The following is a 27,467-nucleotide window of genomic DNA, read 5'->3' as shown; positions in this document are numbered from 1 at the left end:
TACAAACACTCAATAGGCGAAGATATGTTTTTGTTAGGTTGGTGTCAAGTTCTGTCATCTGACTTTGTTTTTTCAATATTCACCTTGTTGTCTATGCTCTCATTAATTTTGTTAATTTACTTCTGGCAGCATAGCTTAGTTATTGTAATCAGTTATAACTTAAAATAAGTTTGTCATAACAAATGACCATACTGTCGGCTAAAGTATAAGATTTTTATAGATAGCGTGATTTTGAACTAATCGTGAAAAGTTAACAGGTAGGTACAATGTCGCTTACATTATTCTTCAATTAAACTGCATACAGACTCTTCCATTTTACATGATAAAGGGTCTGTATAACATTCCTTGAATGTGCTTACGTTCGGTTTCTATAACCAAACATGTATTAATGGCACAGATTATATTAGTCTCATACTGTACCTACAGGCATTTCTGAAGGGCTTATATTTTCATTTTACTAATTGCGGTGATTGATATACAGTCGCGGTCAGAAAATCTTGGACGTCATTTTTCTGTCATTCTGAAAATGTTGATGTAGTATATGCCTCATTGTCACGTTGAAGTTTGAAGTTGAAATGAATTATCAGGTTGCATTCATTGTCAACATACCCGCATTGTCTAAAATGACAAAAGTAAAAAAAATAGAGTTACAATACTTAAAGAGTGTTTTATAACATTGATGTCTAATGGCCGGTTGCACCGTTTGTACCTTAAGTTCGATCTAATAAAGCCGGACTTAAATTTTAAGTTAAACTTAATTTAATTTGGCTTGCACTGTCAACGATGTACGTCGACTTAGTTAAGTTCGCTTCTAAGTTGCAAACAGCAAAATTCTGCAACATTTAGGAATTCTGCAACCCTGTTTAGGGAATTTGAACCCGTTCAAATAGTTTGCAACGTCAAATTGAATATTTAGAGGTTAGGAGGGTTATATCAGAGAACACATGTTCTCTGGTTATATATTGCGAATTTGCTCTGTTATATATTCTTCTTGGAAAACTAGGAAAACCTTGATCCAAAATTTCCAAAATGTCCAAATCATCTTCAAAAATGTCATAATCTCTTGGATTCATTTGTTGTATTAAATAAAATCACGTTCTTTGGGAGAAACATAAGATACTTATGATACACACTCTGTTTACCAGTCGTTGTTTACAAAAACGGCTTCTGTTTGACATTTGGGCGGGGAGACAAATAAAAGGAACATGCGCAAATCTACACTTAACGTTTTAAGCCTAGAAATTTGCAGGCTTAAATTTAACTCTGGAAAATCCGCTTTAAGTCTCAATCCATCAACGGTGCAACTGAAATCTACAAATTTAGGCCAAACTTAAAGTTAAGCTTGGCTTAGTACATGCGGTGCAACCGGCCATAGGATTTTCTGATCTCGACTGTAGACTGTAACCTTGATATTATTTGTAATGTTTTTTTTTAAAGCAAAGGCTCGATCTTTTAAAGTATGACGGCAAGCAACTCTCCTTTATCCTTTATGCACTCAGTGAAGAATTTACTTAGTCGAAAAACAAAACAAAATAAAACCTGTCAAAGTTTTCAAAACGTGTGCACTAAAGTAAATAGCAAAGCTGTATGTCGGCGTCGTTTATATTCCTTTCTATACCAATTTCCTACCTAAATAGCATTTAAATGTTTTCTAATAGTCACTATCACCGTGGCCACTACACTTACTGACATTACAATAATTGTTAATTTTGGTGTAAACAACAAGCAAAATAAATATATTATTTGTAATATAAATTGGTGGTGCGGTAAACGGTACAAGTCCGAGTTTCAGCGTAGCGATGTTCCTAGTTTAGCAACACTACCCGTAATCAAGACTTAGGTGGGTTGTCCATCCGCTTGAACGGCTGGGTATGGCACACTCACAAACAATGGGCCTTCGCGGTCTGTCAACGTTGATAATTATTATTATCAGGTGTGGAGCTTCTCGTGAATAAACTGTATAATATGTAGGGGAACGAGGGGCTTGTTGTAACAGTTTTTAGGAAAACGAATATAATTTGGTATCTATTAACTGTTTGACCATTATAAAAGTATCTATCGGTAGTCTCACTATTCCCCTATTGGGCTGAACAGGCAAAAGGTCAAAACTGTTCATCTTCACTTCACACCAGGCATTTTCTTAAAAAAAGTGCATTGTTACAACTTGCCCCGTGGTTGGGGCTAGTTGTAACAGCCATGAGACAGGTAGTACCAGTAAAAATAAAGCTGATGTTGATACATATTTAGACTTTATTTTTCAAAAATCAACACAGCACTTCATTATATACAATTTTTTTTCAGTAAAACTGAAATAAACTTTTAGAAAAAGAGTCAACATTAAAGATTTGAGTTTTGTCTTCCTTTTTCTTAATATATCTGGAAAGCAATATATGGCATAGGTCAAAATTTTGGCTCGCTTTTCGTATGCTATATATGTATGAGATTTGTAGAAGTGAATTTGGGATAAGTTGTAACATGTTACAACTTGCCCCAAAGCTATTGTTACAACATGCCCCGTAGCACAATTTTCTACATTTAATTACATTTCGACAAAATTATGTGGCTTAGCGTCAAAATGTGTAAGGAATATCAAAGCTGAGTAATTTTTGAGCTACATGCAAAACTAAAAGTTTTAAATTAATTAATAACTGATACGAAAAACCAAATTTTACTAAAGCAATATTTTACATTACTTGGCCAAAACGAAACACGTGCACAGATCCACTCACTGCGCTGGCTCAAGGAACAGTGGTTGTGATGACATGATGTCTTATGGTGCAAGAATTAAATTCAGTAAAATACCTGATGTTAAAGAGTTTAAATTGCGGGTAAAAATGTAGTGTTACAACTTACCCCTGTTACAACAAGCCCCTAGTTCCCCTACCACATATACATATAATAATATAAATTCCGGTTTTATATCCATAGATCTGGTTCTTGGTGTTTCGTAATGTGTTCAGATTCATTTTTGGTTTCAGATATGTTACTAAAACAAATTTAAAAGTTTTGACAGCTATAAATAATATCGCAGTCGGTAGTCTGTATTACCATGGGGAATATTTTTGTAACCAAAACAAAGATTCATCTGTTTATTAATTAAAAATCAAGGTTAGTATTCGCGACAAAAAAAAACTTTAATAAATAACATAAAATAATCGTTTCAATTTTTTTCACCTAAGCTGAAAATTAAAACAGGTACGTACCCACCTCCAATCTTCAGTTTTTACTTCCCGAGTGTAAGCGAAGGAAATAGGTATTGTAGGGTCCATCGAGCGACCGTCTACTTTATGTTTTCTGGATGTTTCATGACCTCTAGAGTAGTTTCCGTTTGTGTCGTTTTGAATCACTTCAAATTTCACTGCAATCAATGTCGTAGAGCAGAAAATTTTAAGTCAACACAAGTTAACATTTCGTAGCACCAGCTAAATCGATGGCGCTTGGGAGACGTCTTGGTATTGATAACACAATACTTTGCAGGTATTCTAACGGGATTGCATGCCAGGTATTTGAAATGCCTTGTATCAGTTCTTCCCGGTGATTTGGCAGAATTCAAATTGTTAACTGTGGCATTCTCCAAAATGATGCACAAACATTCTCAAATAAATCCCGTACAAATGGCAATCTCAATTTGTATCCATGCTACTGATTTTGATTTGATTTTGACACAACGTAAAAGTGAGGTTGTAACGTAAACAAACAGTCCAATGGATTGATTTATTACTGAGTTTGGTGTTAACAGGACCAAGCTTTTCGCGTTACCTACCTACGCAACGATGAGTATTTATTATACCACATCTCGTTTTCCGTGAACAGAGCGTCGTTTTTTAACCTTTTCTTGCATTTATTGATTAAAAAAGTTTTCGAAGTATTTTTTTATTGTTTATGTTTATGTAACATAGAAAAAAACACCGTAATAGAGTTTTTTTTTTTTAATATAATCTTTTTTAGTTTTATTACAAAAATAACAGTTTTTAGAAAATTACATTACAAATTATTTTCAACTATAAATTAAACCGGCATACAAATTCTTACCGGATTTTTCAATTAGTAGTTTAGAAAATAATTTTACGCTCTGAACCGACAGCCTTAAAACAGGAACACTCTCATAGTCCAGTAATGACCTAACAAAGGGTACGTATAAAACTGTAGGCACTAGTGGTTGAAGGTTATCTCGACAGAACTTCTCTAGCCCTTGAAGTACGATAAAACCAAATTGATTTTACGAAAAATTATAAAATTTGTTTATGCGTTATGACGATGGCAGATTCAATGGCAGATTTTGGAAGTATTTTGACGTTTAACATTCCTCTAATATCTCTGTAATAGTGCGGAAATTTTCCGAACGCATAATAGATTCTTTTAATAAGACCAAAACATGATTAGCTCGAGAAATTCAAGTTCCGACGTGCAAATTGGATGTACGTTTTTCCACCCAAATCCCAATCCTTGATTAGCTGCAAAGTGAAGATCAGCAGCATACTAGGCATACTTACGACTAAACCCAATACATATACATTTGTCTAAAGCAAGATGTAAGTCCTTTAACGAACACCATGTTGTAAAACATAAGAAACTTGCAATATTTAATATAAATTTTATATAAATTTAGACTAACAATGCCCTAAGGAAGTTGCTGATGATTTGAGACTACTTGAGCAGAATCCGCAAACATCTTTGACAAGATTTGCTCAGCAGACAGGAGTTCATGTTGCAACATGAAATTGAACAGTGGGTGTTGACGAAAGGATTAGAGAATATTTTTGAAATTAAAAGGAGAGTGAACATGTGCCTTGAATAAAATGATGAGCACTTTGAACATTTATTGTGATGTTTAACGACAATAAATTAGTTTCTTTTAATTGTAATGAATTAGTTTTATTTTTTAATAAGATATGAATCATTTAGACAACCAGTTATACAGATGCGTGTGGTATTGATTGTCGTGCGTTCTTGGGCATTTAGTAAGGCCAAAAACTGAGAGGCGGCACATTTTCATGACCTACTTCGACCTTATAATCATTTATAGAAACCCTATACATACTTGATATTTAGATTGAACGGTAGGTATCCTTGCATAGTTTTCTTAATTTAAAATACCACGTGTGCGATCTGTATAATATATTTGGACTGAAGTGTCGTGATAAGAACACAAAACACTTTCTATCAAAAAAGTTACTAACATTTATGTACGAAAATAAAATCCAAAATCCACTTCATTTTCCGTTGTCTCATTATTCATCAATTTCTTACGTTGATTTGTGAAACTAAATGTAATTCAACTTTATTACACGATTATTACTTTGACATACCGAATTATTAATTTTAAATCAACCAAGGCAATTTTTCTACAAATGAAAAGAAATTTCAAAGTTAACAAAATGGGAAAAGAAAAGATTTTAAGGAAAACTTTATAAGAGTATTCATGTAAGTGTGAATATTTTTAAATTTTCCACAAATTGCCTCATGAAAATGAGTCACTTCCACTATCATCCTTACTATAGCACTTGAAGACTTGTGCGATATATCTACTTGTTCGTAATACGAACGTCTTCATGAAAATAGTTTTTATATTGCATTAAAGGCTTTCGTTTTTTTAATAAATAATAAAAACAGAAACACGTATTTTTCTTTTTGAGCCAAAGCTACAACGTATATTTAGTTAACTAATATACGAAAAACGACGACATGACTGTAACGATATTTAATGTTACAGATATATCAAAAAGTTTTAATCTTACCACCCGGTACTTGATAAAAACCAACGATAGTTTTAGGTTATTGATACTGAAATTACTAGGCCAATAAATCACTACTAATATTATCGCCAAGACTGTAAAGTTACTCACTGCGATAATTAAATATTTACTGACGTAAAAATACCTTTTTTAATTTTAGTTTTTAACAGCCGTTTACTAATAATCATAGCCTATGTATTGTAATTATTAGTACGTGCAATCCTTAGTAACGATATGTGAGGACAGGATTATTAGATTTAATAAAACGGTTTATTATTTTACTGGCTGCTAAATCTTAACACATCGTAAGCGAAGTATTCAACACTGCTTGAGGAGTTTATTTATAAACCAACATCTATTTACACTAACTAAACTCGTGTGCTTCAGTGGCAGTTGGGTTTATGTATATTGGTTAAATAATAAATTATCGTAATATTTTTTAATAGAAGATTTTGATTTTTCTATATCATATTATATTAGTAAAGAAGACATTAAAAATATGGTATACAATATTCTTTCGGCGGATGGCAATGCCCTTGCTGCAAGATAATGATATCTTACGTCCCTCTGAAAGAAATTTGAGGATCCAAATTTATTTCAAATATAACCATCAAGTGGCGGTATTTTATATTATTTAAGTCGATATATCGCAGTGCCCAGGTCATACCATGGTATTTATTTTTCACTGACTGACTGCCCTCAAATGCACCCTCGACATCTGAGATATGTGTCTTAAGTGGGTGTTAATAATTAAAACTGATTGGTTTTCTCGCCTTTAAGAATTTTTTTTTAAGTTTAATTAATTTATTGATGGAAACCTCCTTTTTACAATATAACTACAAAACAAAAGCACGTTCGTAGCGTAACATACCAATTTAACTATTATTATAATAATACAATAAATTAATAAATAATTCTACAAAAATAGGAATACTTACTGTTTAATTAATCCTGCAACCTTCTCCTACATTGATTTAAAAATATGCCAAAAATATCCAAGTCATATACGTTTGATTCTCGTGTTAGTCTAGCCACTGAGGATGAAAAACCATAATTAGTTCGATCCAGTTGGGTGACAAAGGTAGGGTTACTTCTTAATATCCTAGATGGGCAGTTCAAACTAATCAGCTGCAAAATATTAGATCAATCGACTTCACCATTGAAAAATCTTTTTTCCAGGGTATCTACAAACATAAGATTCCTTATTTATTTGCGCACATGTATATTGATCTCTATTGTAACCAAGCTTCCACACACAGATACATAGAAAATGAGTTTGTATTTTTTCTATATTCTTTATCTGAACCGTGTACATAGGGGACCAAATTATGCTAGCGTACTCAAGAATAGATCTTACTAAAGAACAAAATACCAATTTACAGGAATCTCCCGAGAGAGAAAGCTTTCATAAATCTGTTTATTAAACCTAGAATTTTCGAGGACTTGCTCACTATGTACTGAATATGCGGTACAAAACTAATTTGAGAATCGAAGATAACACCTAATTCACGAATCTGCGAGACCTCATTTACTGATATATCATCTATCTTATAGATGAATTCAATAAGGTTAGATGATTTGTTAAATGAAATAAATTCTTTAGTAATTGTTTACAGTGCTGAATCGTATCTACCAACCTAAAAATTTGGCGATCATCAGCGAATAACAATATTTTCGGAAAACAAACATTCAACGTAATATCGTTAATTAATAGGTTGAATAAAAGTGGCCCGTAGTGGTAACCTTGAGGAACTCCCGATTTTACCACAATTGGATCGGAGCAAATCTTACCAATTTTTACAATTGGTGACCAATTTGATGTCAAGCTTTCTACCCATCTGACAAACATACCGTTGAAGTTCATTCATCTCAACTTGTGCGTTTAAATATCGCGGTTAACATTGCCAAATGCTTTGGAAAATTCTTCATAAATTGCATCAAACTGAAAGCCATTTTTCACGGATGTCGCTATCTAATTTTGGTATAAGAGTAGATTTGTTGTAGTTGACCTCCCTGGACAGAAACCGTGCTGTGCTAATCCAACTTGCTTACAGGCCTGACGCAATTGCAAGGAAATCAAATAGTCAAGAAATTTCGGTAGTGTACGCTGAGTACAGATCCTTCTATAGTTAGAGTGGACTCAAACATTTAAGGCGTGTATGGCTTCACACCAATTTGACTTCCATTATAATTCAATAGGCCGTCACAGCTGGATGTCTTAAACCCGCTCACCTATACCTACCTGAAAAGACCTTTTCTGGTAAAAGCACAGGGCAGGACTTTACTGTCTTCTTCTTTTATGGAATGTCGTACACAATTGGCCCACGTTTCGGCAGTTATTTTGGAAGCTTCTTCCCTAATTATGTCAATTGTTGCACTACTAAATTTTGGTAATCTTAATAATATTTTCAAATGTGCAGAATAATGATTAAATAATTAAGGTACGGAAGAAACGTTAAAAACAAAATTACTCTTAGTCCGGTCCTTCGCGTCTCGGCCGTCCCTGGCACGTGGCATGGTTTCCATTTACTAAGTTTTATGAAAGGTCGGCTGTAAAGTACTTTAAACGTCAAAGCCAAAAACGCCTTAAATGTTTGAGTCCAGTCTATCTATCTTTTCTTTATCACCAGACTTGTGAATAGGGCACTAAAAAACTATACTTCCAAAATTCAGGAAATTTACCAGATGATATGGATAGATTAAATAAATAATGTATTAGTTTAGTGAGACTAAGATCACAAGGTATCAGAAATCTTGATGGTATACCATCAGGTCCCAAACAGTCAGTAGGTTTTAATGAGAGGATCCCATTAAACATTTCTTCAATCGCTAATAAGTTAAAATTATAACATGTTTTACGCGAGACACACTGATTAAAAAAATTGAACAAATAAATTAGCTATTTTATTTGGTTTAACGGAGGTTGTTTCACCATAATACATTGGGGTAACCATTTGCATTATTCTTATCTTTTCAAGAATTTCTAGAATGCTTTAGGATTAAAGTTAATATCTTTCTCAGTTTTTGTAATATATTTATCGTATCACTTTCGTGATTTTACTTTACGTAAACTTCTTGTCCTTGAAATTGCAAAATAATCAGCATAACATTCTGAATTTTTGTATTTAATATCAAGGCATTTCGATTAATTTTTTTAATTCGGTGGAAAACCATCTAGGAAATTCAGAATTTTTTCCTAGAAACAGTGTTTTGAATTACATCATACATTATAAAATGAAATCCTCAATGCTCGATACATATCCTGCGCTAAGAAAACGTATTCCCAATTAATTTGACATAATTGTTCGTTTATCATATTATAATTTGCACTTTTGAAATTATACAAAAATTCCTCAAACTATCAAGTTACTGTACTTAAGCTAGTAAAATTATGAAATTCATAACTTTAGTGATAAACAGATTCATTTAAACTTGGTATCTGTACATATTTCGGAATCACTTTGAGATCATTAGTGAAGACAAGATCTAGATAGGAGTTCATACTATTAGGCAATCGATTGATTGGATGCATATCTAAATAAGAAAATCAATTGACAATATACCAAGCATTAGGATTACTGCTACAATCAATCGTTATTGTATTGTCATCAATATTCCATTTTGTACCTGTTAGGTTATTAATCACCAGAGACTAAAGTTGTTGCACCTGATCTTGATTCAAGCACCTGCTTAACACAAGCACTGTATCTTTCATATCCATCTAAGCCTACACCCGGAGGTATGTAAATTGCACCTAAAACATCCGGCTTACATTTGTTACGAAGGTTTAAGTACTAGGCGTTCGCTACTGGTCTTACGATTGGGAGATAAAAAAATCGGTGGAAGGTTATTTCCATACAACATTCCTGGCCACTGAAGTATAATACAACTTATCCAACTTTTTCGAAAATCTATAAAATTTGATTTTGCAAATTTAATGTATTTTTTATCCTAACCCCTTTAAGTTAAAATAAAGATATATCTGTACTGAAGTAAAGGTAGGTAAGCTATTCGCATGTTTCAAGTGAATTTTTTCCATTATAATATTTTGTGAGGATGTATTCCGTCGTATGATTTTTTATTTTGATCAAAAAATTGAGGATGATCTTTTAGGTACGATATGAAAAACCGTCGTCATTTATTTTTTTGGATGCTTCACTTTCGATCGGCACCCATTAGAACCCTGAAATTGTGCTATTTGCGAACTCTCTAATATTATGGGCTGCAAGTTTTCTCTGTAACACATATTGAAATGATTTTAATTTTATTTTTCTAAATAAGAAGTGTGGTAATAAATATATATATCTTATCTGAACAAGTCATTAATGCATGGTGGGCTACTGAAACTTCGTTATAATTTCCTGATTTTGGTGATTTACAGTTGACTCCTGTGTCAACACTAATGATCTGTTTCAGGCATTTACTACTCATTCAATAGAAAATGTAACGGAAGTTTTAAGTTCTTGGACTATCATTTTCTTGGAAAAAAATGCTTGAAATGTGCAAATCTCAAATTTTATTCTGCTGAGGAATCCCCATAAGGCAGGCATACCTTTCGGGTCCCCAGTAGGCATACCCACGGCTCGCTTAGCCATCTCATCTGAACTCTCCCTGCCTTTGATTGCCACTGTGTCCTTTGATTTTATCTGCTGCAGCGCCATCTCTATAACTAAAATCCCACCCTATCTTAGGAGACACGAGGTTTATGTCTGAGGCAAGTCTGCTCCCACTAGTAGAGACTTCATCTTACTGGGATTTCTGCCTCCTCCATAGGAGTCTGTCCTTTCTAAGCCGACGCCTCGTTTTCCTTAATTTTCAGGTTGAAAAAGGACAGCATGTGGTTAATCCTACCCTCTCTCTCCATGACTGTTTTGAATTTGATTTGAAGTAAGACTTCTGCCTAATAAAAATCAAATAGACATGACAGACGACAGGCAGACAGAAATGAGACACCTATTTTTTCATATTCTAGGTGTCATGAAGCATCAAGGTAACATAAAAGTAGAAGTTTGTCCTGTGGCCCCTCTTACAATACTTCCTTCGCTTAGGTTAGAGAAGTTCTATCTCAATAATCTTCGAACATTTTTTTATATAAATTAAAGCATTGTCAGCAGCAGTGACTGTAAATTTATTACAGAGTACTGCACATTAGTAAATTTTTAACAACAATCAGAACTGCAACGATTCGAAATCTTTACCCGAAACAAACATTTAAATGTTCCCAAAGATAGTGAAGTAAAAGTAGTAGAAATAGGAAATTTACTAGTACTAACAAATAAACAAATTTCAAAAAAAATTATCCATTTGCTGGATGGACTCTGTTACAATAATTCCCTAACTTACGCTCGGGAAGTAATAAATATAATTTCATAAATTCACTAAATATGGGTCATAAGGCTGTAACGTAACACTTTAGCAGAATATGTAACATACTGCTGAAACGAATTAAAAATAGGATCATGAATTCCACAAAGATGAAGCCGCACTAACCTTGCACGCATTTCTACCGGGAAAGCCTTGTCGTTGGTTTTTTTTAGCGTGATAATGATCATTCAGATCCGACAACAAATACATTATGAAAAAATAGAATTACCGATAACAAACCTATTTGTGAGATGTTAAATATAGTTAATATGGCAACAAAATTTGCACATCCAGACCGTCGTTCATGTTTTTTTGATATAAATGTTTTCTCGGTCGACCTCTGCTTACCAAAAATGATAAAAGTATTATACGTATCTACTTATTTTACGTACCTACTTATTTTCGGACGAAAAATTACAATTTTTTGTCCGCTGTTAATACGGCAAGGTGTGGTGCCGGTGTACGTGTACGACTAATATAAACATTAGTTGTCGTTTTGAGTATTACAATTAAAATAAAGACTTATTATATTTAAAACAGCAAGAGAAAAAAAATGTACCTATTGTAATCTTGTCTGCTTGCTGATGAAATGTTTTTCCAGGTATCAAAACTTTAATATTTTTTACTAACCAATTTTATTACCACTCTTTTTGAAGTTTCATACATTACTCTCTTTACAACATTTTTGCTTACTTTGACAAATACATTTTTAGCATTTCCTGTCGATGAACCGTGTTATAATAAGTAAGCAAACTTATTTCTCACTATAGGTATACTTTTATCGGTTCATCGTCCGAATTCACTGGCTTATTACATTGTTACATTGTGGACACAAAAAAGAATAAGCATTTTTTAAAGAAGACTAACACAATAACACAAAACAGAAAAATATAATAAAAAGCGTTTGTAACCTTTAACTTTACTCTATTCTTATTGACTTATTGTAACTTACCTTCTATCTTTCTAACTATATTACCCGACTTAATTTTCTACAGCAACAAATGGCCCGTTAAATAAAGGATACATTTTCTTACTCCCTTCATTCTGTAATAATACTTTACAGTCTATAATTACTTTTCCTAATGTAGTTAATTTTTCTCTTATGCTTCGTGACATACTTGTTGCAAACTTCAGCTGGACTAGATCAAAATTGTATAAAAGATCTGTTTTATTGGAAATATTGGACGCAATGTTGCAACTCTTACCAAAATCTAGTTAGAAAGGCGTGTACCGCCCTTCTGTGTGAATAGTGTTATAAGTAGAGCTGTGCGGTTCAAATTTATTTATCCCCACTATCCGTCCCATCAGGCCAGCAGTGCAGGCCGCTGCAGTCTTGCCTTCCTCGCTTCTCGCTTCTCATTGTGTATTATTTTACATAATTCACATCAATCGTTTTATTGTCAACGAGACCGACACTTGAACATTATTAAAATTATTATTCTTATTATTTCGTGGGTATGGATTTTAAAATCATCAACTGATTTTCAGTGAACATTATTTTTCGCGTAAATTTCTTCGCGATACGTAACATCGGCTGCGAGACACTGGTCTCCCGTAGTAGGGGTCGATTCGCAACGTTTAAATTTGGACCGCACAGCTCTAGTTATAAGCAAAACACCATAATAGTATCTAAGAGCTCCATATGTCAGGATGTTTGTCTATTTGCATTCTAAAGATACGTCCATAAATGTTTGTGGGAATTTTTGAGAGCTTCAAGTGTCTCGTGATGATATGCGATAGAACGCGATTTTTTAACTTTTAGAATTTTATACATGTTTTCTAGTATTGAAGTGTAAGTCCCGGTTGAAGTTAAAAATTCGATCAGTGACCAATTCATCCGGAATACCATACAATACCACGAAGTTTTTAATAAACGAGTCAGTTATGGTCACTGCCTCTTTGTTGGAAATGGGAAGTTTCTATGAATTTACTTAATTCACATTGTAGCGTGAGAATGTATCGATTGTCTGCAACATCCAGATCTAATGAACCTACTATATAAGTACATATATCTAAATAACAATCCAGAAGTAGTCAGATTTTTTGACAAATTTTTCTTTCCTTAAGTCTATCCAAAAATAGTACCGTTTGGTATTATTGTAGATGTGGTTGACACTTGGATGACCTCCCGTCGGTAACATTAATATTAATTGTTTTGTGTATTTGTCGGTTATAAGTTGGATATTTTTAGGTATAGAAATTTTGAAGGTATTTAACTGAGGCGTTTCTAATTTGCAGACCACAGTTTATCTTGCAGACTGGGGGTTAAAAATGCTCCAATCAAGTTGAAACTCAACATTTGCTTATTTCTCAATACGAAGATTATTGACACAAAATTTCAACCCGATCGGAGAAACCGTTAAAAACTACCCCCAAAACAACCTTGCAGACTGGCACTTAAAAATACTCTGATCAAGTTAAATTTTGATATTCGCTAGTTTTTCAATACGAGGATTATTGATGCAAAATTTCAGCCCATTCGGAGAAACCCTCAAAAATCACCCCCAAAACAACCTTGCAGACTGAGGGTTAAAAATGCTCCAATCAAGTTAAAACTCGATATTTGCTTATTTCTCAATACGAAGATTGTTGATACAAAATTTCAAGCCGTTCGGAGAAACCCTTAACAACCACCCTTAAAACAGATTTGCAGACTGGGGGTTAAAAATGCTCCAATCAAGTTAAAACTCGATATTTGCTTATTTCTCAATACGAATATTGTTAATACAAAATTTCAACCCGTTCGGAGACACCGTTAAAAACTACCCCTAAAACAACCTTGCAGACTAGGGCTTAAAAATACTCTAATCAATTCAAAATTTGACATTCGCTAGTTTTTCAATACGAGGATTATTGATGCAAAATTTCACCCCATTCGGAGAAACCCTCAAAAATCATCCCCAAAACAACCTTGCAGACTGGGGGTAAAAAAAGCTTCAATCAAATCAAAACTCGATATTTGCTTATTTCTCAATACAAAGATTATTGACACAAAATTTCAACCCGTTTGGAGAAACCGTTAAAAACTACCCCCAAAACAACCTTGCAGACTGGAGCTTAAAAATACTCTGATCAAGTTAAATTTTGACAGTCCCTAGTTTTTTAATACGAGGATTATTGATGCAAAATTTCAGCCCATTCGGAGAAACTCTCAAAAATCATCCCCAAAACAACCTTGTAGACTGGGGGTAAAAAATGCTTCAATCAAATCAAAACTCGATATTTGCTTATTTCTCAATACAAAGATTATTGACACAAAATTTCAACCTGTTCGGAGAAACCGTTAAAAACTACCCCCAAAACAACCTTACAGACTGGAGCTTAAAAATACTCTGATCAAGTTAAATTTTAACAATCCCTAGTTTTTTAATACGAGGATTATTAATGCAAATTTTCAACCTGTTCGGAGAACCGTTAAAAACTACCCCTAAAACAACCTTGCAGACTAGGGCTTAAAAATACTCTAATCAAGTCAAAATTTGACATTAATTTATTTTTTTATTATTTTATTGTTAATTATTAGTTAATTTATTAATATTTAAATTTAAAAAATATATAAATTACGAATTTGTTACAGATACGTGAATTGTGATAATTTGAGTTCATGTTTATCGCTGTTAGATAATTGTTGCTACTATGTAATGCATAAGTTCGGCATTTTTTCGTCCAATCTCTCATTTTTTGTGCGTTTTTACACGTCATTTTTGCTGTTAACTTGGTGCATTCAGTACATACTATATGCTGGTTTTGAGTTCTTTGAGATATAATTAAACTTTCATCATCAGTCAAAAAATACAAAGTTAGTGGTGTCCAGAAGAGAACATTTAAAATTCAGAGGAAACAAAATCTTAAAGATATTTTAATGAAAATTAGAGACATTTTTAATTTCCAAGAAACCTAACGTAAAAAAAACGTTTTGAGAGAAAGTTTAAATTAATAATAGGAAGCTCAAACTTAATTTTATTTGGATTTCAAAAAGAACCCAGAAATGTGCTAATTTCTTAATTAATTATTATTAATGGGAAAACAGATAAAGATTCGTTATATTCAATACGACGCAAAATTGTCGTCATATGTAGGTCTTACAGCTTTTGGATGGTGTCCACGTTCATTTCTCTAACTATCTGGTAAATTGTTCTTCTTAATTGTTCTTCTAAATTGGCTTCCCAGCCGTTGTTGTAAACCTTTCTACTTAGTATTCCCCAAATTTTGTTTTCGATTGTTTGCACTGGGGGCACTATGGGGGGATTACCTTTTCTTAGGTACAAAACTTATATTATTGCTTTCTAACTAATCCCTGGACATTCTAGTATAATGGCAACTTGCTAAATTTGGCCAAAATATTACATCTTCGTTATTATAATTGATTGATATATTGTTATGTATTGACCGCGTCACCTCTAGCACGGCCAATGAATTGTGCTGAAACGGCGGCCGGAGATATAGCCTATCAAACCAAAATTTTATCTTCAAACTTTGCCTTCGACTTAAATTTTACTTGTAATTTCTTCTATATTGTTTGTATAAAATCCATCGTTACCTTCCATCTCTGAATGGGCAAACGTAAAATATTTTTCATCGCCCAGCACAACCACACGATTGTCCAGAAAATGATGAATTCTCAATAGCCGGCAACATCTAAGAATTCTCTCTAACTGCGATACTGTATGTTTTGAACATGTAGCTCTTTTGCTGTATTTTAAGTTGTTTTTGCCTATTTCTCTAGAAATTATATAGGAACTGTAAACAATCGAGCCAATCTTCTTGTTGATGTTCCAGGCTCTTGTCATTCTTCTTAATCTTTCTAAACTTATTGTGGTATTGGTACCTCGCAGTCTTTAATTGTTCTGTATATAGTTGCGCGTGTAATATATTTGGTCCAAAATATATTCACTATATTAACTGGTATATGGCTCTTTGCAACTCTATTTTGTATGACATTGTTTAAGCGTTAATAGACATAAATGTATGACATAAATTGTATAAAATGGGAAATAAGAAAGGTTGTTTGGTTACGCTGTTGCAAATGTAACTTGATTCGATTGCATTTTAAGTTAAAAAAAGGTAGGAGTATATGTAAATTTTTCTCAAAACTCTTTTACGTACTAGCGGTGAAAGTGACATAAAATTGGAAAATCTTAGTAAAAGTAAAGACGACTACAGTTAAGACTAATCTAGTTGAGTGCATGTATTTAGAGAAAGTTTAGTTGTATTGATAAATTAAATTCTTAGATGGAAATAACGATATAGATGTGAAAATGCAAGAAAAAAAATATAGAATTTGAAAATATACATGATTTTAATCTTTCCAATGGCACTACATACCTTATTTATACACTGTTGACACATGATGTACAAATTAACAAAAAAAAAGAAGACAAATAAACGCAAAATTTAAATTAATTTAACAAAATAACAGAAACAGACCAATTAGGATATTTTCTTAATTAAAATAATAAACGAGGCTGTTGTTGTAAACAGTGTTTTTCATCATTTGATTATAAGTTTGGCAGTTAATAAACGTTTTCACGCGAACATAATGTCGTTAACTCTTACAGACGTCTCCCAAATTGTCGCTCTGTTTCTGTTATTTTGTTAAATTAAATTTAATTCTGCGTTTATTTGTCTTCTTTTTTGTTGCTAATTTATACATCATGTGTCAACAGTGAATGGTTCTTTAATAAAATAACGATCACTAGTTAAATTAACAATTTTTAAAGTTTGGTTTTGCGAAATTTTACAGCGTGGTAGGTTTTTTGCCGGTCAGTGTATACGCATTAAAATACAGTTATAAAGGGTAACAAAACAATATTTTTCATAATTAACAATGCATATTAAGATCATTAGGTGATTAATTATTGTAGGAATTAGCTCGGTTTGCGCAAAGGTGGAGATAACACAACGACCGTAGCAACGAATCTTAACCAATTAAAAACTCAAGTAAATTTGCTGCTGCTACTTTTATATGCTTTCTTATGAAACTATTTTTGTTTTATGCCTAGTATCCCGCAAACGCTTTCGAGCACGCCACTGGAACAACCAGTTTCTCGGAGGACCTGGAAGGACCATTTATGACCCTAGTAGAAAACGCGGTACCGGGCATTTTTTCAAACAATCTTCCCTCCTCTCATTCTTGACATAATGTACTGTCTCTTTATATGTGTCTGAAATTTTTCTGCTACTTGTACTTTAAATGAATTTCAACTATCAATCATTTTTATAAGTTGTTTCAAGATGACTAAAATTTGACATGATAATTTTTTGTGTAAAGAACTCAGCAAGTGGTAACTTTCGACTCAATTGGAGTATTTTTAAGCTCCCGTATGAAAGATTGCTTTGGGGTACTTGTTAAGAGCAGATTAAAGAAGGCTGTTTTTTTGCATTATCACTTCTCGTATAGATAAAAACTAAACACCAAGTTTCGATTTGGTAATAATATTTTTAAGGCCCAGTCTTCAACGTTGTTTTGGGGGTAGCTTTTAACGGTTTCTCCAAACGGGTTGAAATTTTGCATCAACAATCTTCGTATTGAGAAATAAGCAAATCTCGAGTTTTGACTTGATTGAAGTATTTTTACCCCCAGTCTGTAAGTCTATCTGGGGGTGGTTTTTAAGGGTCTTTGCGAACGGGTTAAATTTTTGTGTCAACAATCTTCGTATTGAGAAATAAGCAAATGTCGAGTTTTGACTTGATTGGAGTATTTTTAATCCCCAGCCTGCAAGGTTGTTTTGGGGGTGATTTTTGAGGGTTTCTTCAAATAGGCTGAGATTTCGTATCGATAATCCCCATATTGATAAACTAGCAAATATAAAATTTCGACTTGATTGGAGTATTTTTAAACCCCAGTCTGCAAGGTTGTTTTGGGGGTAGTTTTCAACGATTTCTCCGAACAGGTTGAAATTTTGTATCAACAATATTCGTATTGAGAAATTAGGAAATATCGAGTTTTGACTTGATTGGAGCATTTTTAACCCCCAGTCTGCAAGGTTGTTTTGGGGGTGATTTTTAAGGGTTTCTCCGAACGGCTTGAAATTTTGTATCAACAATCTTCGTATTGAGAAAGAAGCGACTGTCGAGTTTTGACTTGATTGGAGCATTTTTAATCCCCAATCTGCAAGGTTGTTTTGGGGGTGATTTTTAAGGGTTCCTCCGAATGCGCTGAAATTTTGCATCAATAATCCTCGTATTGAAAAACTAGCGAATGTCAAAATTTAACTTGATTGGAGTATTTTTAACCCCCAGTCTGCAAGGTTGTTTTGGGGGTGGTTTTTAAGGGTTTCTACGAATGGGTTGAAATTTTGTATCAACAATCTTCGTATTGAGAAATAAGCAAATGTTGAGTTTCAACTTGATTGGAGCATTTTTAACCCCCAGTCTGCAAGATAAACTGTGGTCTGCAAATTAGACAGGCCCATTTAACTGTTTTATTTTATTAAATAATTTTCATAAGTTCATTTAATATCGTTGCCCTTCCCTCGTTTTTTATTGTAACTATTTTCGGAATCTTTATTGCAGATATATTCTAGTCTCTGAACGACTTCGCTAGTGACGACGTTGATCGAGAATCCTGATTTAAATTAATTTATTGTAGCACATCTTTGTATAGGTATATGTAGCAACCTTTATTATAAAAAAATAATATCGTCAAAGGCAGATTGTGCAATTAATCTCAATTCAGATGAACCAGTTGGGCAGTTCAGCAAATCCACAACTCCACTACGCCAGGTGATCAAACCTGTTGTGAGGAACGTCGTTTCTGCTTTGTGATTCATCTTTCGTAATTTTTCCGTTAGCTGTAATTGTATGACCTACATTTTTTTATTTCTTTTTTCATGAACTCACATTAGTAAGGACTTAATTTTAGATTTACGTCTCTCAAGTGTTGTAATACTTTTGTAAGATTTTTGTTGCGGTTAATACAATTATTTCCAAAAACTCCACAAGGTACACAGAATATTTGTCATACGTTAATATATATTATAGCAATTTCATTAACAGTGAAAAAGCACTATAGGATTTTTGAACTCCCATCGTAAGTTTCTTCATTTGGTTGTAAAAATTGGAGTGTCCAGAGTTGCTCTCAGAATTAACGTGGATTCTATGCGTCGTTAAGAATCAAACTCATGCTTAAAATACGAAAGATACTTTTATTATAGTTGCCGACGATCTTCTACACTTCTTATTCTTCTACTAGTGTACTATTAATTATTATTAATATAATACTCTTTTTGTCTCAAATTAAGTGCCTGAGTTTTAAAAAATTCGATTTATTTAATACAGGGAAAATGTATTTTTAATGAAAAATTATTATTATTGCAATAAATATAACATCTTATAATAAGTTTTGATATAATTAATGTTGAACTTTCTTTGCAATTAATTCAAGCAAGTAGTTAAAATTTTGGATTATATTTTCAGTTTGTTCTCCTTATCTATCATATTAATAAAATATATTTTCTCATATTTCACGTATTTATTCAGTTGTTTTGAATCATATAAAAGCAAGATTTACAATAAAAGGCTTTTTAGAATCGTCCTCCATGCCAAATTCGACAGTTTTCGTTGAAACCGAGTAACCTATAGCCGCAGATTGCATGGCTCCGCGCTTTGATATTTTTTCCGTTTACGCACACATATTTCGAAAAGAAACTGATAGATTAGATGCCCCGACGAGCTTCTTCTGTTAAATTAGGCTTTTTTGTTTAAATTGGGGTAACTAGTTTTATTTCCAGGGCGGTATTGTCTCCACACCGATATTTCAAACAAAGTCTCTTACTTAAATTCGTTTAAGAAACGTTGTTAGAAACAAAAAAATAAAGGTTAATATCTAGCGAAATACAGAAATCGGACACTTATTTTGGGGCAGAGGGAGTACTTCCTTATCTGTATAAATATTAGAGTCTAATTAGTATCGGACCATCATATGATTCATATGATATTCAAAACTTTACCATAATTGTGTCCAGAAACAGATAAGTACTAAGCACTAATGTCCATATTCAATTAAAATCGAAATTTATATTGAGGACGGTGTAGGTACCTACATAACAAAGAATGCCCACTGGCCGTCGCAAATGCAATACACTTGCGTCTTTTGGGATCCAGTGCCACTTGATATTAGTCTTGCGATTAGTCTAAACGTGAAAAATAAATCGCCCCAGATAAAGAATCTAAAATGTCCGAAAAACCTACCATACGCTACCCGCCTATGTACCTATAATAACACAGTAGAACAATTTTAGAAAAAATTCTTATTACAAGCATTCTGAAAATGAATTCTGAAAGATTATTATGTGCTGAATAACTATCTAATAAGACATTATGCCTAGGTCGTCAAAAACATTTTTTTTTGGAGATTGTTCATAGATAGTTCCAGTTAAAGTTCATATTGCACATAAATTGAAGATTCTTTTCTATGTTTGTTTTTCACTCATAATTAAGTTGTTTCACAATTATATAATGAATTAATTCTTATTTTGTTAATTGCATTATACTATGTAGGTATTATACAATGTGTTGTCCTAAAATGGTGTATACTGTTGGGCAATAAACGCTATTATTATTATTATTATTAAAAAGGTGTACTATTGCATAATGGAAATAAATATCTAGTACTGCCGACTACATACTCCATACAAACTGCACTTTCAACACTTGATAAACTGTATTAACGATAAAAAATTTGAGTGCAATTTGATAGGCGATTTAAAAATTGCAGCCTTAGTAACTGGCTTCCAGTCTGGATATACCAATCATATGTGCTTCTTATGCAAGTGAAATACAGGAGAGAAAGCATTTCAACATCTGAAAACAATATTTCCTAAGCTTTCTGCTGCTAACATAAACCAAGGTAAAAACTAAAAGATTACAGTGAATTTCAGTTTTCATATTATACGTTATTTGTTGTTATATTGTACGTTTTCTATATTTAGGAATTTTCATTCGGCTTGAAATTCGAATGAAGGATCAAATGTTCTACGCCTATTTGAATGATACGGAAAAATTTACTTGGGAATCAATTAGCTTAGTGATCAGTGAATTTTTAGGAAACAAACGTTCTACAAATTATGTCTTATTTAAATTTCTTTGCTGATAATCTTTTCATCGAGAAATCAAGAAAATCGAAGAAAGATTTAAGAGAAAGACCCAAGTATCAATTCTTTCCAAATACATGAGGCTTTTATAAAGAGTTAGATCCTTCTACATATTCTAGGCGGGTTAAATATTCGTAGACATAATTAAATATCTGTCGACAGAAATCTGTGGAACATTTGTTTAGTGCTTCTTGCGCGTTTTTCTATGTAAAATTAGAATTCACTTCATTTTTTCCAATTGTTCACCGGACGACAATAAAAATTTAAATAATTTTTTTTTTTTGACGACATGGGTATGCTATGTCTTTTAAGAGTTGTTCAGCACAAAATTACCTTTCCGACCATGTTTAGAAAATATATGTAACAAAAACACTGTTCTACTGTGTAATTAACAACGGGCGGAATAATGTCTCAGACGCTCGATCCAGTGCTGCCGCGTCGATACTTTAATTACAAATTGTAGCGGAGCTTTCAAAGCGCTATGTTAGTACCCTCTCGAGGGCGCTGTCCTCGGCAGCGCCAGTATCAACCCCACCATGCTCACCCCCACTGGAACGCACTCCCACGCATCACAACCCTGCCTATAAAAGGGTCAACACGGCCGCTTTTCAGGCAGATGGAGCTCCACCATCTCGACCTCATGGGTTGCACTGTCTAAGTCCCCTTCTGGTCTTCGCCAGGGCTGCACCGTTTTCGGTCTCCTGCGCCGCTTCGATATCTTCACCAGGGCTGCACTGTTTTACGGTCCCCTGCGCTGCTTCGAGATCATCACCAGGGCTGCACTGTGTTACGGTCCCCTGCGCCGCTTCGAGATTATCTCCAGGGCTGCACTGTTTTACGGTCCCCTGCGCTGCTTCAACATCATCACCAGGGCTGCACTGTTTTACGGTCCCCTGTGCCGCTTCGACGTCGTCATCTCCAGGGTCGCACCGTCCAGGTCCCCCTGTGCTGCTTCAACATCATCACCAGGGCTGCACTGTTTTACGGTCCCCTGTGCCGCTTCGACGTCGTCATCTCCAGGGTCGCACCGTCCAGGTCACCTGTGCTACATACATCGCCGTCGTCATCCCCTATGACGCTCTGAGTCCCGGGAGCCGCCACCATCCCCGACGAGAATTGCCGCCACTTCGAGAACCCATACCCTACTTTTGATTTGTATTGTTCTTACTATTAATAAACCGCTGAGCTACCACAAAATATAGTTTTCTTTTGGACTATATCAACATAATATAACATTTCAAGATCATAAATCTGTGTCCTGTGGTTGAAAAATTAATAAGGGTACTGCTTAGATCATATAATAAATAGATACCAATACTCAAACTGAAAGCTGTGACTAGACATGAAGCTATCTGTTGTCGTTTTCTACGTCAAGAGGAGTAGTATAATGCTATCCTTGTGTGATCACCACATCTTCATCTTTATTATATGCATTTCATCTGTATATGTCTATTTCACTTCCATCCTTGTACCGCACCAGCGCAACAAATCGCTTTTGACAGATGTTTCTTCTAACCTCTCTTTCGAGTTCTTGTACGAGAAACAATTTTAGAATTTAGAACAAAGATCCTATTTTAAGTGATGTAATCATAAAGGATCACAATTGCTGCCCAATAATTTACCATTCCTTTCGTTATCTACTGTGAATTATTTATAAAATCAAGCTGTCAACATCTTTCGTACGAAGTTAGTTCAGACATACTTCCTAAAATTTAGGCGCGCAAAATTCAAATAGTGATCAGGCAAGGAGAGCTTTATTGTAATCCCTCCATGCACAAGAGAGATGTATGACAGGAGGATGTCGTCACAGGCTCTCATAGGGAAAGAACACGGCGTGGTGGTATCTATTTATTATATGATCTAAGGGGTACTGTTATGTGCTTATTTTCCGTAGAAGTCTATTGCTAAACACACTAGGAAATTCAATACAAACAAAATACAACAAATATCAGTAACAATTGTATCACCTTAACTTACATTAGTACTGAACCCCGATCCCTACTCTTTAACCTCTACCTCCCTTCAAGAGGATTAAGCCCCCTTCAGCATCTGCGGTCCTAGATCAATCCCCCTTCACAGACCACGGCGACGGACCCTCTGCGACTTCCACAGTCCCCCTTTGGTGCTCTGGTCGTATGGGAGTAGAGATGAGAGGCAGACTCTCTGATTCTTCACCGTCTGGTGGCTTTACTCTCCGAATCCAGTACAAACACAAAACGGGGCAATAGAAATGCCTCGGCAACAGCTATGTGGCGATAATTTCAACGTGATGGTAACATTAATGTGGTTCACGCCAGTTAAGTTTTGGCACGACTTTTTCCCCATGGCGTACAAAAATGGCCGAATCTCGGCAGTACCGGTGTCAACACTGTCAACTGTCAATTTCCACTCTAAAACGTCGACCTCCCTGCGCGTCGTGCGTACCAGCGGCGTCCCACAATTCAGTGGGGTAACGTTCGATTTTTAAACCATAACAGTACCGAGTATTATTATTTGAAGTAATATAGTAATATAGAAGTAGTTTTTTTACTAGCTGTAAACACTCCTAGAGACGCACTGGCTACGACCTTGTGGACCAGATCAAAGCGTCCCCGCTACTCGCCGTAAAACACACCTTGCTTCAACTGGGGAATTGTATCCGTAAGATAAATTTCCGCGTACTGGTAATTAATACGCCGACTTTCTTCAATGCAATAAAAAGCATCCGCGCTTCACACAAACGCATACTTATAACAGGTAATAAGGTCGTCGCCCACATATTTTCATGAAAAAAGCAATGATTATAAATACAAGAACACCCAATTTATTCCCCAAAGGGCTAATTTATTAACAACAAAATAAATAAAAGTTGATCACTGTAGCACCAGACATTGACAAAATAAAAACATAACATATCGAATGGAGTTACAGACAGTTTTTGCAAACTTAATTAATACTCGATAAATGGTTTCAATTCAACAATAACAATAAATCATCAAATATGTAGATGAGTGCAGTCTGCAGTACCGCATTTCACGCACTTATAAAACTTGCTCAAAATGCCACCGTTCTCTGTTAATGCATGCTTGATATCGCCGGGCCAGTGAAGTCTGTAGGCTTCTCCGAGAAACCGATTGTTTCAGTGGCCTGCTGGAAAGCGTTTATCGGGTACTGGGCATAAAATACATACAAAAATAATTTATTAAGATGGAATATAAAAGCAGTACCAGTAAAATTTACTTGAGTTTTTATATTGTTAGAAATATCTTTGTTTTTATGCCATAATTAAACAAATAGTACAGACATTTTTAGTCCCTATGAACCTATTTTAAACCAAACGGTACTTGCCTCTGATCCTCTGCTGACAACCAACTGCTCCCGAAGTGGTACGGAAAGGGTCATAACTCATAAATGGCATAAGGGGCTGTTTTGCCGGCGTTTCTTTAATATTGGTCAAATGAGGCATGCTCTCTCTTGTCATCCTACCTCCATGGCAAGAGATTATGGCATGAATGAAAATTTAGCGCATTAGCGCAAAGAATGCGATAATTTCATGAATACCATGCCATAAGTGTTCTACATTATAAACGAATATCATACGCCGGCTAGCAGCTTTTGGAATTATAATTTAGTTCTGAAAAGTTCAATTTTGGGTCTATTAAAAATTATTTATGTGAAAGCAATCCTTGAACGATTAAATGTGGTTGCTACAGTTTTTTGATCATTCATTTTTCTTATAAATAAATAACACCAAATCAATTGCACAAAATATGAATTCTGAAGAAAATTTGAGTTTATCTGAAGAAATTTGAAAGAAATCCGAAGAAGCTGTGTCCAGTCCACGGTGTCCAGTCTCATCCCAAAAAAGTCAGAAAACGTTTACAAAAAGAATTTGAAAAATTCTCATGAAGGTGTGTGGTTTTTTGCTATAAAAGTTTGGTTTCAGGTGCATGCAATATTCGGTCTATTTGGTGCTTGTAGACGTATAGAATTCTACAATGTGTTAGCGATGTGAAGGAAGAAGTTTCAGTCTTCATGATGCATCTTAAAGGTACTAAAACTCATAGAACTAGAACATTTACAATTTTGAATAATGATAACTTAAACTACACTGGGTTCATTAAGAAGTATATAAATTTAAAGTCGAAACTGAAACGTTCTTTTTGTTCTACGGTGCCGGCAAATCTACCTATGTGTCATCTTAGTGGGATTAATACATTTGCCCAAATTTTTCGAAATATTGCAAAATATCTCAACATTCCTAATGCTAACCTATTCACTGGTCATTCATTTCAGCGAACGTCTGGTACAACCTTAGCAGATAGTAGTGCCTATATATGAATATTAGAATACCCAAAAGTTACAGTGATTTGAAAAGCGACACATTTGCTGAAAGGGATGTGATGAATTTGAGAGAGAATAAAAACAATATTGCTAGGAAGTTAGAATTTGTTAGCTGCAGAAAAAACATGGATGAAAATCATGAAAGAAATTTTTGCATCGACTACAAATGAAATTTCTAATTGTACCATTAATATTAATAATATTAACATAAATAAATTAATTAATAAAAAAATTAGAATACATATTTCGTTTTCAAGACGATTTTATGGCACAACATTACGGAGCGGATGCCTGAAAGTGACTGATTATTATTATTATTAAGTCACAGATAAAACTCAGCGACAAAGTTGATTCGAAATAATGACCTATACTTAATATAACCAAATTCTGAAGTTTTAGCCACTACATTTAAGTGTCAAAACAGAATGACATAAATAACAGATATAAAGTGGATTTGAACATTAATTTCACGTGTAAGTGACACTATGGTGTTCATTTAAATTTTTGGCACCTTCAATTCAAGCTTATAATAATCTAGAATATACGAATTCCCTGAAAATTTTGACGCAGATGAAGTTTCTTTGTCGCTAAGTTTTGTCTGCTACTTTACAACTGACAAAAAATAAATAATACTCCTATATAAAAGAATATTAGTTAAAATAACATAATTTTATTAAGTCAAAAAGTCATGCATATAAAAAATAAAAAATAAGTTATTATATCTACTAAACATAATTCACTTTGCAAAAATCCCGTAAAATTTAAAATAATGTTGGACGCTTGTGCGTCATTCGGTAGGGATATTTTACCTTGATCTTTATATGACCGGAAACAGTTGGCACGTTGTCAGTTTTTTAAAACGTGAAATTTTTCGAATCATGCTTGACAGAAAAACGATAAATTATTAGGGGCAATTGTTAAGGAAACATACTGCTTGACATGATTACCAAATCGATCCGTGTTGGTTACGTCCACAGAACAAGAAAAAGAGAAGTCACAGTCACACTAGCAAAAATTTAGTTGAAGGTTATTTCCTGGAGTGCAATAAAATATGTCTAGCTCCCAGCTCCAGAAGTTGACATAAATATATATATGTAATGTTAAAGTAACTGTAAAGAAGTATGCTACGCATATGTTTCAAATGAGTTTTTCTTTCACAGAATGATGTAATGATGTCATCAACATTTTACAAGAGCATGTATATCAATTTGGATAGATGCAGTGTAATACTAGGCAATAATAACAGTGTTCTATTCCCGAATTTCCGAGAAAATGGAGTGAACCGATCTGGATTTAATCAATAAAATAAATAGACTCATTCATCAATTTTTTGGGATAATATAAGCAATTCTCAAAATAAAAGACTCATCTATTTTGCACATTCTCAATGGGATTTATTCGGTAAAATTTGAGACGACGCGACGTAATCAATTTTTTGGAGGGGGATAAACAGATATACAGTAAACCCTCGTTACTTCGAACTCGGTTAAGAACACCTCGTTATTACGAACTGGAAGCGAAGTCCCAAACAGTCCACTTATAAAACGAATGCAACTTAATTCGGTTTACACGAAATTCGGTTAATACGAAACTCGAACAACTTTTTCGGCCCCAAGTTATAATTCTCTTATAAAATCACTCGGTTAACGCGAACAAAAAGTGCAAACTTTTTGCATCGTGCTCAAATACGATTTACTTTATCTTAATGGGTATCTAGTAAGCACAACGCAAAAGTATGTCTCTGTGTGGTATACCGAGTTGTAATCAGGTCGTTCTTATTGTTCAATGTGCTAACGTCCAAAATGCCATAGCAAAAACCAAAACGAGGCCAAAAATCCATTAATATTAAAAGGAAAATGCAAACTGCAGTGGCTAAAATGTTCACCATTCCAAAATCTGCACAGTCCACCATTCTGAAAACCCGATCTCAAATAAAAAAAATAGTGTTGGG

The 27,467-nt window shown here is 34.0% G+C and overlaps 1 long non-coding RNA gene across 1 annotated transcript; it reads left to right on the top strand.

Annotated features, from left to right (window-relative positions):
* Positions 1–24,947: 24,947 nt before the first annotated feature.
* LOC135129839 (uncharacterized) lies at positions 24,948–25,672 on the top strand. The gene is made up of 3 exons (XR_010280650.1): positions 24,948–25,023; positions 25,119–25,223; positions 25,469–25,672. It is a non-coding gene; the product is annotated as an uncharacterized LOC135129839 (long non-coding RNA).
* The last annotated feature ends 1,795 nt before the right edge of the window (positions 25,673–27,467 follow it).

This window comes from Zophobas morio, unplaced genomic scaffold (assembly GCF_036711695.1).
Source record: "Zophobas morio isolate AGI-343-1 ecotype UQ-CSIRO unplaced genomic scaffold, CSIRO_AGI_Zmor_V1 ptg000017l, whole genome shotgun sequence".
NCBI lineage: Eukaryota > Metazoa > Arthropoda > Insecta > Coleoptera > Tenebrionidae > Zophobas > Zophobas morio.
This window is presented reverse-complemented; position numbering and strand designations above follow the sequence as displayed.